Raw genomic sequence first — 14,312 nt, forward strand, 5'->3', positions numbered from 1 at the left:
TTACGTGTCCTTAAAGATTACTTTCTCCCCATGTATCTCTGTAATGGCATCTGCTGAGAAGTTTGGGTCACATCTCTCTGGGGCTTTGGCATTCACAGTTCTTTCTTCTGGACCTGCAAACATTGTTCACTTAGTCATTACCTCTTGCCCAGCAGGCACAGTTGCTTCTGTTCCACTTCTGTGATAAAGACCATCTGCTCGTAAGCAGGATTAGTTGGGAAGGTTAAAGTGCCAAAGAGAAATAGTTTGAAATAATGTTGTTAGGCAGACATGACAGAAACTGCAAAAATGACATGAGCTTCCTCAGAAATGCTAGTTAACTTTCGCACAATGCCATAAAGAGCTTGGATGCCTTCCACATCATCTTCAGGAAGAACAAAGTCCCTAGTTCCCATGTAGGTATAAAGAGAGTACATTAGAGCTTCGGGATTGCTGGAATGGTCTCATCCCAAAGCATGGCCAATCTCATGGGCAGCAACTGTAAACAGGTTAATGGCTGCAAGACAGCAAAGCCAAATCAGAATTAGCCAAAGCAATTCAGTTTACAGTCTATACTACAAAAGTGGCTGGGAGGGTCACTGGCTTTCACTGAATTAGATGTGTGTCCCAGACCCTCCCATCAAAGCACACATATACCCTTTTTCCCAATGGACCCATGAACAAAAACTCTCCCTTTAATTGGCACATAAATGACCACCACACTCCTCTGTGCTCCTAGATGGGCTCTCTCCAAGATTCCCTGAAAGGGGGTCCTGGCAGCTTCCTCACTTTCTCTTTATTGGGATATTTATGCTGCTCTTTCTTTCTTTCTTTCTTTCTTACGCCATTTCTCCAGGAGACCAGGCAGCATCAGTGCAGTTCACATCAGAACACTGAATTAACAGACCCAACAGAACATAAGAACATAAGAATGGCCATACTGGGTCAAATCAAAGTTTCATCTAGCCGAGTATCCAGTCTTCCAACAGTGACTAATGCCAGGTGCCCCAGAGGGAATGAACAGTACAGGTAATCAAGTGATCCATCCCTTGTTGCTCATTCCCAGCATTTGGAAAACAGAGGCTATGGAGACCATTTCTGCCCATCCTGGATAATTGTCATTGATGGACCTATCCTCCATGAATTTATCTAGTTCTTTTTTGGACCCTGTTATAGTCTTGGTCTTCACAACATCCTCTGGCAAAGAGTTCCACAGGTTAAATGTGCATTGTGTGAAGAAAGACTTCCTTTTGTTTGTTTTAAACCTGCTGCCTATTAACTTCATTTGGTGAGCCCTAGTTCTTGTGTTTTGAGGAGTAAATAACACTTCCTTATTTACTTTCTCTTCACCAGTCATGGTTTCATAGACCTCTATCATATCCCCCCTTAGTCATCTCTTTTCCAAGCTGAAAAGTCCCAGTCTTATTAATCTCTCCTCATATGGAAACCATTCCATACCTCTAATAATTTTTCTTGCCTTTTCTGAACTTTTTTCAGTTACAATACATCCACACAGACAGCTGCAGCGGCACAGGAGCTAGCAAAAAGAGCTCTAAACAGGGGAGTTTGAGTGGGAGTTCTGTTGGAGGAAAAGGTAGTTGTACTTGGTTTTGTATTTTTAGTATTTGTGTGTGTGTAGGGGCTTTGTGCTGGGAGAGCAGCTGAGCCCTGATTAGGGGGTGGTCCTTCTGACTAGGGGTCCTATAAAGGTAGCCAGCCAGTCAGGCAGTGGCACAGGAGCTAGCAAACAGAGCTCTAAACAGGGGAGTTTGAGTGGGAGTTTGCAAGGGGAGTTTGGATTGTGGTGCTTGTTTGGGGTTTGCTTTTGCTGGGGGGGGTGGTCTTTTTGGTGTGGCTTGTGTTTCCCAGATTAACAGGATTTAGGTGGGAAGGCGATGACAGATACAGAGGCAGCTGTGGGAGTGACTCCTGTAGTGGAAGACACATTGAGGATGACTGGATGTGGAAGCTGTGGTATGTACATGATCCTGGAGGGGGGAACTGGTAAGAGTTTTTTCTGCATAAAATGCCGCCTGATAGAGCTGATGGAGGAAAAGATCTGAGGTTTGGAGATGCAGGTGGAAAGTCTCATTGAGTTTAGGAAGGGGTTTGAGCAGATGATGGAGCAAAGATATGAGGTATCTGAAGGGAAAAGCTCAGACTCACGGATGGAAGTAGGGCTGGGGAATTTTGAGGGGAGACTGGGTGAGGAAAGTGGTCAGTGGAAACATGTGACTAAAAGAACCAGGCAGAGGAAAAGATGGGCTAGTGAAGGAGAAATAGAGCTTAGGAATAGGTTTGCAGAGTTGGAAAATGAAGAAGGGGCTCAGCAGGTACTTGTTGAAGGTGGAAGGGTAAGGAAGAAGAGAAGAGAGGCTAGTCCTATAGGAAAAGCAGAAGAATCAAGGGAGACTACACCAAATATGAGCCCCAAGAGAAAACAGGATGGGTTGAAGAAGATTATAAGAGAAAATAGGAATGGAAAGAACTTGCAGCCAGAGGGAACAGGGGAGAGACTGGAGAATAGCACCATCACCAGGAAAAGGCAGGTCTATGTGATCGGGGACTCTTTATTGAGAAGAATAGACAGGCCTGTAATAGAGCTGATCCAGAGAATAGAAGGGTGTGCTGTCTTCCGGGTGCTAAGATACGGGATGTAGACCTGAGGTTGACAAGGATCCTAAAGGGAGCGGGAAAGAATCCCCTAATTATCCTTCATGTGGGAACAAATGATACGGCTAGATTCTCGCTGGAAAGTATTAAGGGAGACTATGCTAGGCTGGGGAAGACGCTTAAGGAAATTGAGGCTCAGGTGATCTTTAGCGGGATCCTTCCTGTTCCTAGAGAAGGGCAACAAAGGTGTGACAAGATTATGACTGTCAACAGATGGCTTGGGCAGTGGTGCTATAAGGAAGGCTTTGGGATGTATGGCCACTGGGAGGCATTCACGGACAGAGGACAGTTCTCTCGGGATGGACTTCATCTGAGTAGGGAAGGAAATAGACTTCTAGGATTGAGGCTAGCACAACTGATAAAGAGAGCTTTAAACTAGGAATTAGGGGGAGATGGATGGGAGATGTCCAGGAAATCTCCACGCCAGATTTTAGCATTGAGAGGGAAGAAGACGAAGTAAGAAAGGATACAGCCGTGGTTAGGAGAATGTATATAAGGAGCGAGGGCAGTGTGGATACTAGTCTAATAGGTTATACTGGCTGTAGAATGACTGTGCCTAATACGGTACAAAATGTGAGCGAGGCCAAACAGCAAAAATTAAGATGTTTATACACCAATGCGAGGAGCCTAGGTAACAAAATGGAGGAACTAGAGCTACTGGTGCAGAAAGTGAAACCAGATATTCTAGGGATAACAGAAACATGGTGGAATAGTAGTCATGACTGGACTACAGGTATTGAAGGGTATGTGCTCTTTAGGAAAGACAGAAACAAAGGTAAAGGTGGTGGAGTAGCATTGTATATCAATGATGAAGTAGAATGTAAAGAAATAAGAAGCGATGCAATGGATAAGACAGAGTCTGTCTGGGCAAAAATTACATTGGGGAAGAAAACTAGTGAAGCCTCTCCTACGATAGTGCTTGGGGTGTGCTATAGACCTCCGGGATCTAATTTGGATATGGATAGAGCCCTTTTTAATGTCTTTAATCAAGTAAATACTAATGGAAACTGCGTGATCATGGGAGACTTTAACTTCCCAGATATAGACTGGAGGACCAGTGCTAGTAATAACAATAGGGCTCAGATTTTCCTAGATGCGATAGCTGATGGATTCCTTCATCAAGTAGTTGCTGAACCAACTAGAGGGGATGTCATTTTAGATTTAATTTTGGTGAGTAGTGAGGACCTCATAGAAGAAATGGTTGTAGGGGACAATCTTGGCTCAAGTGATCATGAGCTAATTCCGTTCAAACTAAATGGAAGGATTAACAAAAATAAATCTGCAACTAGGGTTTTTGATTTCAAAAGGGCTGAATTTCAAAAATTAAGAAAATTAGTTAGGGAAGTGGATTGGACTGAAGAACTTATGGATCTAAAGGTAGAGGAGGCCTGGGATTACTCTAAATCAAAGCTGCAGAAGCTATCGGAAGCCTGTATCCCAAGAAAGGGGAAAAAAGTCATAGGAAGGAGTTGTAGACCAAGCTGGATGAGCAAGCATCTTAGGGAGGTGATTAAGAAGAAGCAAAAAGCATACAGGGAGTGGAAGATGGGAGGGATCAGCAAGGAAAGCTACCTAATTGAGGTCAGAATATGTAGGGATAAAGTGAGACAGGCTAAAAGTCGAGTAGAGTTGGACCTTGCAAAGGAAATTAAAACCAATAGTAAAAGGTTCTATAGAAAGAAGAAGTGGGGCCGCTAAACACTGAGGATGGAGTGGAGGTTGAAGATAATCTAGGCATGGCCCAATATCTAAACAAATACTTTGCCTCAGTCTTTAATAAGGCTAAAGAGGATCTTAGGGAAAATGGTAGCATGACAAATGGGAATGAGGATATAGAGGTAGATATTACCATATCTGAGGTAGAAGCAAAACTCAAACAGCTTAATGGGACTAAATCGGGGGGCCCAGATAATCTTCATCCAAGAATATTAAAGGAATTGGCACCTGAAATTGTAAGCCCATTAGCAAGAATTTTTAATGAATCTGTAAACTCAGGAGTAGAACCGAATGATTGGAGAATTGCTAATGTAGTTCCTATTTTTAAGAAAGGAAAAAAAAAACTGATCCGGGTAACTACAGGCCAGTTAGTTTGACATCTGTAGTATGCAAGGTCCTGGAAAAAATTTTGAAGGAGAAATTAGTTAAGGACATTGAAGTCAATGGTAAATGGGACAAAATACAACATGGTTTTACAAAAGGTAGATTGTGCCAAACCAACCTAATCTCCTTTTTTGAAAAGGTAACAGATTTTTTAGATAAAGGAAATGCAGTAGATCTAATTTACCTAGATTTCAGTAAGGCATTTGATACTGTGCCACATGGGGAATTATTAGTTAAATTGGAGAAGATGGGGATCAATATGAACATCAAAAGGTGGATAAGGAATTGGTTAAAGGGGAGACTGCAACGGGTCCTACTGAAAGGCGAACTGTCAGGTTGGAGGGAGGTTACCAGTGGAGTTCCTCAGGGATCGGTTTTGGGACCAATCTTATTTAATCTTTTTATTACTGACCTTGGCACAAAAAGTGGGAGTGTGCTAATAAAGTTTGCAGATGATACAAAGCTGGGAGGTATTGCCAATTCGGAGAAGGATCGGGATATTATACAGGAGGATCTGGATGACCTTGTAAACTGGAGTAATAGTAATAGGATGAAATTTAATAGTGAGAAGTGTAAGGTTATGCATTTAGGGATTAATAACAAGAATTTTAGTTATAAGTTGGGGACGCATCAATTAGAAGTAACGGAAGAGGAGAAGGACCTTGGAGTATTGGTTGATCATAGGATGACTATGAGCTGCCAATGTGATATGGCTGTGAAAAAAGCTAATGCAGTTTTGGAATGCATCAGGAGAGGCATTTCCAGTAGGGATAAGGAGGTTTTAGTACCATTATACAAGGCACTGGTGAGACCTCACCTAGAATACTGTGTGCAATTCTGGTCTCCCATGTTTAAAAAGGATGAATTCAAACTGGAGCAGGTACAGAGAAGGGCTACTAGGATGATCCGAGGAATGGAAAACTTGTCTTATGAAAGGAGACTCAAGGAGCTTGGCTTGTTTAGCCTAACTAAAAGAAGGTTGAGGGGAGATATGATTGCTCTCTATAAATATATCAGAGGGATAAATACAGGAGAGGGAGAGGAATTATTTCAGCTCAGCACCAATGTGGACACAAGAATAAATGGGTATAAACTGGCCACCAGGAAGCTTAGACTTGAAATCAGACGAAGGTTTTTAACCATCAGAGGAGTGAAGTTTTGGAATAGCCTTCCAAGGGAAGCAGTGGGGGCAAAAGATCTATCTGGTTTTAAGATTCTACTTGATAAGTTTATGGAGGAGATGGTATGATGGGATAATGGGATTTTGGTAAGTAATTGATCTTTAAATATTCAGGGTAAATAGGCCAAATCCCCTGAGATGGGATATTAGATGGATGGGATCTGAGTTACCCAGGAAAGAATTTTCTGTAGTATCTGGCTGGTGAATCTTGCCCATATGCTCAGGGTTTAGCTGATTGCCATATTTGGGGTCGGGAAGGAATTTTCCTCCAGGGCAGATTGGAGAGGCCCTGGAGGTTTTTCGCCTTCCTCTGTAGCATGGGGCATGGTTGACTTGAGGGAGGCTTCTCTGCTCCTTGAAGTCTTTAAACCATGATTGAAGGACTTCAATAACTCAGACATGGGTGAGGTTTTTCATAGGAGTGGGTGGATGAGATTCTGTGGCCGGCGCTGTGCAGGAGGTCGGACTAGATGATCAGAATGGTCCCTTCTGACCTTAGTATCTATGAATCTTTTTTGAGATGGAGTGACCAGATTGTTGCTCAGTATGTCAACACCCACGCACCCGATACTTCCATTAAAGGGCCCAGACTCACAAAATGTTAATCAACCTCTATCCACACTGACTCCTTGAGGGCACACGATACATTAAAGGCAGCCATTAGCACATCACAACACAGGGCCCAAGTCACTGAAAGTTGCAAGATTTGGCCCACACAGTTTGTAAAGTGCTTTAAAACAGAAAATGCTATAAAATGTAAGATGTTATTACTAGATCACAAGCTCTTGAGACAAGGACTGTATTTACAAAGCATATAGCACAATGGGGTCCCAGTTCTGACTGGAGCCTCTGGTTGTTATTGTATTATAAATAATAATATTGAATAATTATTAACATTCTGGTATCATTAGTCCTGGTTTCATCTTAATCAAAGTGGATATCTCCTCCAATGTTTTCTCAGGGTGGGAAAGCATGAGCCAGTTGACTGCAAAGTCCATCAAAAGGGGAAACGTCACCATGCTCTGTAAAGCAAACAGAATGTCAAATGCCCCATAAAACAGCTGATGAGATTAAGGCAAGAGGCCAAGTTCTAACCTGGCATGTAACCAGGTCAAACCACTCTGGAGTGGTGCCGGGTGTAAATCAAAGCAGAATGGAGCCCATAGAATTTTAAAACACTAATAGCTACTTCCCGCAGTCACCTTTTGTTCCAAAAGAGATCATGATGTCAGTAGTGCCGAAGGAGAGTCTGAAGAAGTTAAGAGGAGTCGCATCAGTCCAGACTCTGAATGCTTCCTGGATTGCTTGATCCACCTCTTCCTGGGTCAGATCAGGAGTGTAATTCACAATTCTGTTCATTAGCACAATGTGGTTAGAAAACCTTTCTGTCTCCTCATGGCAGACTATTTGAAATGAGTGAGATGCACAGCCTCGCAGTTTTTCTGATGCTTGTCCTAAAGTGTAAAATGCAAGGTCCTGAATTAAGGTCACACTGCAAGGAATGTTTACAAGTACAATAAAACCTTTGCTAAAGTTTAACCTTTATTAAACGTGTTCAAGGCTGATGAAGAAAGTACTGACTAATTAAAACTAGCTGTGATATAGTTTAACAAGACTATTAAAATTTCAGACATAGATAAATGTTAGAAATAGAGATTTTTGTAGAAAAAACATTGAGGGAGTAGGGAGAGGGAAGATTTGCAAAAAATAAACAGCACCAGAATGATGAAAACTAAAACCTTTTAGTTTTGTTAACAACCTCCCCTCCCCCCCAAAAAAATTAAGGAAAATAGAGTTTCTGTGAAAATTTTGTTGCTGCAAAATAGCTATTAATAAAAAATGTCTGAATGAAAAGTGTTGAACAGTTCCAGTTAGACACAGATATATACATCTATTTCCCTCTCCTCCTGTCTGGAGGAAAAAGTGTCGTGTCTATGCAATAAATTAGTCCACACTGCTTTCCCGTAACAGAAGGCCCAATTCTGCTATCCTTGCTCAAAGTAAGTAGAACCTTACTCTGTGAGCAGGCCAAATAACTTGCAATCACATGCAATTCTTTGACAATCTTAATGGGGTGGTCTTTCAGCTCCCCCGACCTTTTTAAAATTAAAGTCAGTTCTACTCAGTAAATACAATACCTATGTATCAAAGACAATGTTAGCAATCCAAATGCTACAAAGTCAACTTTGACATTTTCAACTCAAAGAAGCCCAAACTGAATTAATCTGGCAATATTTACCATCTAAAAATGATTCCCCCATCTCTAAAGTTAGCCCAACTTCATCACCTTAACCAAAACCTATTACATGTTTTTGTGCTTGGACTCTGTCAATAGTAACAGTACTGTATTTTAATATATGTATGTACAGCACCTAGCACAATGGGGCCCTGAACTCACTTGGCACCTTTTGGAGCTACCATAATACAATACTAATACATAATGTAAACTGAGACCAATGGGCTTCAAAGGGACTCTTGCATGTAGTGAACAAACAGGAGTGAATTTCCATTACAGATAAGTAAAAAACATTTTGAACTTGATTTTGCAGCATTAGACACTCTAACCTGGTCAGATAGCGAGCACAGCATTAGAGCAAATCTAATGAAAATACTCAAAAAGAAAAGGAGTACTTGTGGCACCTTAGAGACTAACAAATTTATTAGAGCATAAGCTTTCGTGAGCTACAGCTCACTTCATGAAAATACTGTTTCTTTCCCTGTCCACCTCTCCCTGCAACCTCTAATGAGAACTATTCTATTGACAACTTGTTTTTTAAAATGAGGTAACCAACAAAGGTATGAAGTTATATATATATATATCTGTTGTAAGGCCCTGTAACCTGTGTAAAGGCATATGGAGATGTAGTTACTATGGAGTTTGTGGTAACTGACATAGTCCTTTGTGAAAGAGACTTGACAAAGCACACATATGTTGGTTCTGAGGGTTCGTGTGATTCAGTAGGCTCCCGCTTTGATTTTTTGCCATAAGATTTTTGAGGCACGTAATCAGGACCATATTTTTCACACTCCTCTTCTTTTTCTCTTGCCTTCTCAGCCATCTTTGCCTCCCACAGAGCCAGACTGTGTTTTGGCTCATTCATACTCTTATGTTGATAGAAGACAAGTGATATCCTGGTGGGATGGTTCCTGTTGGGATTTTTCAAGGGGGTCGTTGCATGGAGCTCACATTTTTTTGCACATTCAATGAGAATTGACCCATGAGATGGGGCAACTGCCACTCCTCCAATATCTGCATCCAGAAAACTGTGCACAGGGGGAGGGATAGCTCAGTGGTTTGAGCATTGGCTTGATAAACCCAAGGTTGTGAGTTCAATCCTTGAGGGGGCCATTTAGGGATCGGGGGCAAGGGAGTTGGACCAGATGACCTCCTGAGGTCCCTTCCAACCCTGATATTCTATGATTCTATTCTATGACACTCTGAATGACTATGAAGACAGAGAGAAGAAAGATCTAGGCACAAGAAAAGGATAACCTGAGAGATTTAAGCACATATGTACATAGATGTCATGATCTGAAATGCCAGAAAGGACCACTGGATCTAGTTTTGAATTTATTGAACTTCAATTTCCACCCACTTATGCGTTGTTCTGTAAGGCTGAAAAGCCTCCCACCTTCAGATATCTTTCCATGTGTTATGTACCTATACACAGTGATTAAGTCATTTCTCAGACTTCTCTTCAATAAGCTGGATAGATTGAGCTCCTTAAGCCTCACATTTTATGGCTTGTTTTCCAGTCCCCGGATCACTTCTGTGGCCCTGCTTTGAACTCTCTCCAATATTTCCACATCTCTCTTGAAGTGTGGAGAACTGGATATAGTATTCTAATGGTGGTCTTACCAATGTAGTATACAGAGGCAAGATCACTTCCCTACTTCTATTTGATATTCCTTTTTTATATATCCCAGGATGAGATTAGTCCTTTTTGCCACAACATTGCACTGAAACCTCATGCTGAGGTGATTATCCACAAAGACCTTTAAATATTTCTGGATTATTATAGATATATAGTAAATATATGCACACAAATTATATAGCATTGATTTTTAGCAATACCAGCAGCAGCAGGGGAGCAAGAGACCCTTTTTTTCTTGAAGTTCTATAGAAATCAGTGGAAAGTATTGCCCAACAAAAACAGAGAACTAAAAGGGGGGGAATACAGAATATAGCAGACTCCTTTTACCTGTATGTCAAGTTATAAGTTGGCCATTTGACTTTCCTGGGGAAAAAGTTGTATTCTGCCACATCAGGGACATCACATCTTGGTTGTTTCATGAGATCTAAAGTTTCTGAATCCAGCCAGCCATTAATCTCCTGGCCAAAAAGTGACGGCATATGCTGGAGTCGACATGCCAAGGAGTCCAAGCTTCTTGTTTGCACAACGTCTGGATTAAAGGGACCTTTGTGGGTTAGATGATCTAGATACCTCTGCAAAGTCTAGGTCACTATCAGTGATGGCATCAGTTTCTAATGTTGACATTCTAGGAACTGGCAATGGCAAACAATGTGCCAGGCAACAGAATAGGAGGGCAATGGAAACAGACATCTTCATCTTTATCATGTCTGATTACCAAATAGTGTTGAGCATCTTTTTATCATGAAATAGTCTTTTATAATGAAAAATATTGAGCGTTTGACTCATCTCCTATCCACGTGATACTGGTACTTCCTCCCTCTAATTCAAGGACACAAATGGTCTGTATCACATTCTTTTACAAAAAGTCAAAGCCTGTGGTTTAAAAGTTAAAAATAGTGTAATCTCTCTTTTTCCTTCAGGGCTCTGTCTCAAGGAAGGTAGCTTATTTCCTACAAAAGTGGGGTAACACAAGCAGTGAGTGACAATAGTAAGCACACACAGAGTACCTCATTCTAAACCGGAGAGACCACCTCTATGGTAAAAAGACATCAAAGTCCCAGTTCACAGATCTTCTTTGAGACAAACACCTACAAGATCTCTATCATGCATTCCTACAACTACAATACCCACCTGCTGAAGTGAAGAAACAGATTGACAGAGCCAGAAGAGTACCCAGAAGTCACCTACTACAGGACAGGCCCAACAAAGAAAACAACAGAATGCCACTAGCCATCACCTTCAGCCCCCAACTAAAACCTCTCCAACGCATCATCAAGGATCTACAACCTATCCTGAAGGACGACCCATCACTCTCACAGATCTTGGGAGACAGACCAGTCCTTGCTTACAGACAGCCCCCCAATCTGAAGCAAATACTCACCAGCAACCACACACCACACAACAGAACCACTAACCCAGGAACCTATCCTTGCAACAAAGCCCGTTGCCAACTCTGTCCACATATCTATTCAGGGGATACCATCGTAGGGCCTAATCACATCAGCCACACTATCAGAGGCTCGTTCACCTGCGCATCTACCAATGTGATATATGCCATCATGTGCCAGCAATGCCCCTCTGCCATGTACATTGGCCAAACTGGACAGTCTCTACGTAAAAGAATGAATGGACACAAATCAGACGTCAAGAATTATAACATTCAAAAACCAGTTGGAGAACACTTCAATCTCTCTGATCACTCGATTACAGACCTAAGAGTGGCTATACTTCAACGAAAAAGCTTCAAAAACAGACTCCAACGAGAGACTGCTGAATTGGAATTAATTTGCAAACTGGATACAATTAACTTAGGCTTGAATAGAGACTGGGAATGGATGAGTCATTACACAAAGTAAAACTATTTCCCCATGGTATTTCTCCCTCCCACCCCCCACTGTTCCTCTGATATTCTTGTTAACTGCAGGAATTAGCCTACCTTGCTTGTCACCATGAAAGGTTTTCCTCCTTTCCCCCCCCTGCTGCTGGTGATGGCTTATCTTAAGTGATCACTCTCCTTACAGTGTGTATGATAAACCCATTGTTTCATGTTCTCTGTGTGTGTGTATATAAATCTCTCCTCTGTTTTTTTCCACCAAATGCATCCGATGAAGTGAGCTGTAGCTCACGAAAGCTTATGCTCTAATAAATTTGTTAGTCTCTAAGGTGCCACAAGTACTCCTTTTCTTTTTAGATCTTCTTTGGTCTCTCTGCTAACTGACCCAGGAAACCATTTAGAGTTACATTGTGGTGTGTATTTAGATGAGGACTGACACCAACCACTAATTTCACACAGAACCACTGAACACCTCTGACACTGATAGTTAATTTTAATGACACACCCTGCCCAGATCACACAAAGGATTTATTGTGGGTGCAGGGATCTGTACAGGAGAAAAGGCAGACAGTGCAGATTAAATAATTAAAGCTTTAAAAAGCTGGACTTGGTCATTCTTTTGTGAATAAAAGTATCTACTTCAGTTTGCTATCATTAATTGGAATCAGGTTATTTGTTACTTCCCAGGATCCACCAAAATGCTCATGAACTCCAAGAGTTCCATGACTTCCAGCACAAATGATTATCCATAATGGAAGTGCATTATTTGTCAGCCATTATTCACTACTCTTTATTTCCCCATTTATAATATGCCAGTCATCCAATCAGGGATGAGAAACAAAACCATATGACTGAAGTGACCAGACCTGTGCCGCAAACAGTAAAACTCTGCAATAAATAGCTTCTGAAAGACACATAGGCGTCAGTACAGGAAAGACTTACGCATGTGCTTCAACATATGCAAAATGAGTAGTTCTATTGGCAACAGTGGATCTTAGCTTGAAATTATTCATTTGAACTATTTTGTGACACACAAACATTTTTAAGAATATCTAGCATGGTTTGCAAATGATTCACCTTGATCGCCTTGATGCATCCGTCCTTCAGCCCTCATATAGATTCCGTCAATTACAACGTCTTCCATTCTTCTCTTATCCTGCCCTTCCTTCTCTGTGTGTGGCCATGCCTTTTTATGATAAAATCTTCACATCTCTTTGGAGATCAGCTGAGTCGTCATTTCAGTTCCCGTGAGTACCATTCGGGAACAGTTGCACTCCATCAATTCTCAGTGTGCCTAGCTATATGCCCGGTCCATTGCATTTTATTGTATCTGGTTTCAACAAGAACATCCTGTACTCCACTCTGTAGTCTGATCACTTCTTTGGGGACTCGGTCGTGGATTTAAATCCCCAGAATTCTTCTTTCCATCACACTCTCTGTGACAGACAGTTGTTGCTCCTCTATCTTCGGCAGTGCCCAGGTTTCGCTGCCATACAACATTGCCGGCAGTACAGTTGAGTTGAAGAGGTTGGCACGTGTTGCCTTGTTGATTTTTCATTGGAGGACATCCTTGACAGAACTGAATGCGCACGAACCTGCTTTCTTTCTTTGCAAGAATTCACCTTCCAGATCGTGGTACATGTTAATTTCTTGGCCCAAATAGGCGTATTGCTCAACTTCTTCTATTTGTTCTCCCTTTACTATTATTTGGGCTTTTGGCAAGGTTTCAGACCACATACATTTCGTTTTGGAGCAGTTAAGTTTCAGTCCAACTTGACTGCTTTTTGGGTCGAGCTCTCGCAGCATTTTCTGTAGTTTGGTAGTGTTTTTGGCAATCAGCACAATATTGTGCACGAATCTGAGGTGGTTTAACTGCTCTCTGTTGATGCTGATTCCACCCTTCCAGTTCATCTGCCTCATTACCATTTTGAGGCAGACTGTGAAGAGTTTCCGTGAAACCGTGTGTCTCACACCTTTTTTGACTGGGATGCTAAGGGGAATGTCGAACAGAGTTAAAGATGCAGTGCAGTCAGAGTTTGCTTCCTTTAGTAGTTTGATGTAGTTCAGGGGAAGGCAACCTATGGCATGCGTGCCAAAGGCAGCACACAAGCTGATATTCAGTGGCACTCACACTGCCCAGATCCTGGCCACCGGTCCGGAGGGCTCTGCATTTTAATTTAATTTTAAATGAAGCTTCTTAAACATTCTAAAAGCCTTATTTACTTTATATACAACAATAGTTTAGTTATATACTATACACATAGAAAGATTTCAGAGTAGCAGCCGTGTTAGTCTGTATTCGCAAAAAGAAAAGGAGTACTTGTGGTACCTTAGAGACTAACAAATTTATTTGAGCATAAGCTTTCGTGAGCTACAGCTCACTTCATCGGATGCATCAAATAAATTTATTAGTCTCTAAGATGCCACAAGTACTCCTTTCCTTTTTACACATAGAAAGAGACCTTCTAAAAATGTTAACATGTATTACTGGCACGCAAAACCTTAAATTAGAGTGAATAAATGAAGACTCGGCACACCACTTCTGAAAGGTTGCTGACCCCTGATGTAGTTTGTAGCATCACTCTCCAAAAAAAGGGTTAAATTTGTAAACAATGGTATTTGTAATAAATAGTTTGACGAGATCTAGTGTATGTAATAGAGATGAAACCAA

The 14,312-nt window shown here is 41.5% G+C and overlaps 1 pseudogene; it reads right to left on the reverse strand.

The window, feature by feature from the left end:
* Positions 1 to 13,567, reverse strand: LOC119850416 (annotated as a pseudogene).
* Positions 13,568 to 14,312: the final 745 nt, after the last annotated feature.

The sequence above is a fragment of the Dermochelys coriacea genome, chromosome 1, assembly GCF_009764565.3.
Source record: "Dermochelys coriacea isolate rDerCor1 chromosome 1, rDerCor1.pri.v4, whole genome shotgun sequence".
Taxonomy (NCBI): domain Eukaryota; kingdom Metazoa; phylum Chordata; order Testudines; family Dermochelyidae; genus Dermochelys; species Dermochelys coriacea.